Below are 2,673 nucleotides of genomic sequence, written 5' to 3'. Positions count from 1 at the left end.
TCAATTGTATGCTAACGGTAGCCGAAAATTATGCTTGTCGCCTGACAATAAAGGACATTATTACCCTCAATAATGCTACATATAATTGTTTTGTCTTTCTTTGTACGATGCATGTAAACAGTTTATTTTCATTGTCCTAAATTTATCATTTTTTTCAGCTTCAGCGACCAAATGGTTCAATATATTGGTGGTGTTCAGTACGTTCAAACAAATCTAGATGTCCAGCAACAGTTATCCAGTCTGGTTCAAATTTCAGACCAGGTTCTAATCAACACAACCATGACTCAGCTCCTGGAGCAATTATCAAACTGAAGATAGTTTCACAGGTATTTAAATATTAATTTATATAACATACCTATGCAAATATCATTACCGAGAACATAATTTAAAATAATAGTTTACATTTCCATGTTATCAACATTTAGAATTATTTGAAAGATATACAAAAAAAAGGCGATGTGGTATGATTTCAAAGTAGACAACTATCAACCAGAGTTCAACTGACATAGATAGAAAGAAACTGTTTATATAAATTAATATTTGTGCCGATAGATTTTACTCAATTGGTCTTTTTCATGTGAAATCAAACTTAGCATATTTTTTCATTCAGTCTAAGCGAGAAGCCGCAACCAATGCCTTCAAGCCAGCAGCACACATAGTCAATGATGACATGGTTAGTCATTCCGACCATACAGCCCCAGTAGGTAGCAGACCTAAAGTACACAACCTTCAGAGGTCCACTAACCCTCTACGTGAGAAAAGCAGACCAAAAGATCCAACAGATTTAAACTTTGAGGTATGATTTGAACTAACCGAATGGTCTCTTCCAGTATTATCAGATTATTTTCAATAATTATATTATATGAAATTTCATAACTATCCGAAAATATAAATAAAATGGATATAAGATGTGGTATGAGTGCCAATGAGACATAATTGAAGTGTAAAATCAACATTGAGCAAAACCCAACCTCATAGCTCATAGCAAATATAAAACATTTTATAACATTATACATTGTACTAATTTGTTTATTATAATATATATACATTGTAATATAATACTATTTATTCCCTATTTCAGACCAACTATGACTTTCTACCAGAGAACTTTTTCAAGAAAGATGTTGTTGTTGACAGCAATCGACACCTCATTTTTGCCACTGATAGCCAGTTGGACGTTTTATCCTCAGACATAGTATGGTACATGGATGCATCTTTCAAGATCATCAGGAAACCATTCTACCAGATGTTTTCGATACACGCACTCCTTCGTACTGGTAAAGATACAAAGCAGGTTACATTAGTTTTCTGCATGATGTCTTCCAGAACAAAGAAAGGATACAAGAAGGTGATTATTAATACATGTTATTATTATACCTTACATATATTTTAAATAATTCTATCGGATGAAACGTTATCATGTGACATGGAATAATTTAGTTGTGTTTCATTCAATTGCAAGGAAGGAGGAATAACCCTAAAAATTTCCACAAGCAGTGAATAACCCTATTATTCACCAGTGAATAACCTTTTGAGTTTTTATTTGTACTTGAGTTATCTCCCATGAAAATGATGTCACAGACGTAAATAAAGAAAATGGCAACGTCCACGTTACACTGGAAGCCAAACGAAAGACAAGGAAATAAGGCATTGGACATGAATAGCGTGCCAGCAGCTGATGATAGCTCTTATAAAGTATAACTGTCCTTTTCAGGGCCATCAATATTTTACAAAAAGATTCTAACTTTGTTGTACATTCAAGAAGTTCTAGAACACAAATAAATTTTCAAATGTCAGCTTGTCTTTGACTTTGTTATGTAAAGTTTAATAAATATAGGAAGTGTTTGAAAGACCTTTCAACTGTTTGTTGAGTATAATAAAACAATTCTGGCCCCTTAGAATTGATGAATAGCCAAAATTGTCAACCCTTAAAAGTTATTTCACTTCCTGCTGCGCCCTCAATGAAATAAACTTCTTGTGTTGACAATTTTGGATATTCACCTTAAATTATCAACGGTCCGTAATGGTATATTGTATTACATATGCATCTATTGTAAGTTGTGATCTTGCATGCAATATTTGCCACTGGATGTTAAACAACCAACAATAAATCAACGCATTAGTTTTAATGATTAACTATTGTTGCAATATCATATATAAAGAAAGCTCTACACAAGAGACTATAATTAACAACAATAAGTCACCATACAGCCTGCAGTAATGAGCAAATGATATACATGCATATTGCATATTGTATAGTGATAAATATTTTTAAACAGACAACTGTGATCTAAATATTTTATGTACATTTCAGGTGTTGAAGAAGATTGTCTGCATGCTACCAAGGCCGCCAGTAGTAAAAGAATTGGCAGTTGACTTTGAGCAAGGTACCTGGCAAGCTGTCAAGTCCATGTTCCAAAATGCCAGCATTAAGGGATGTGCATTCTATTGGGGTCAGGCCATTCAGTTACATCCGCCACACCTGGATGAGCAGCACCTTCTAGCTGATAGAGTCCTGGTCTGTCTCCATGAGACCAACAGGCACCAACAATGAATGTCGAAGACAGGCACAGCAGTAAATCCGGCAGTGGTAATAAGGGACTATAAACTTTGTCACCCTTACTTCACGACGAGTCAAGCCTATACCCTCATATAGTATACAACTAGTATCCG

The sequence above is a fragment of the Mytilus trossulus genome, chromosome 4 (assembly GCF_036588685.1).
Source record: "Mytilus trossulus isolate FHL-02 chromosome 4, PNRI_Mtr1.1.1.hap1, whole genome shotgun sequence".
Classification (NCBI taxonomy): Eukaryota; Metazoa; Mollusca; class Bivalvia; order Mytilida; family Mytilidae; genus Mytilus; species Mytilus trossulus.
Note: the sequence above shows the minus strand (reverse complement) of the source record.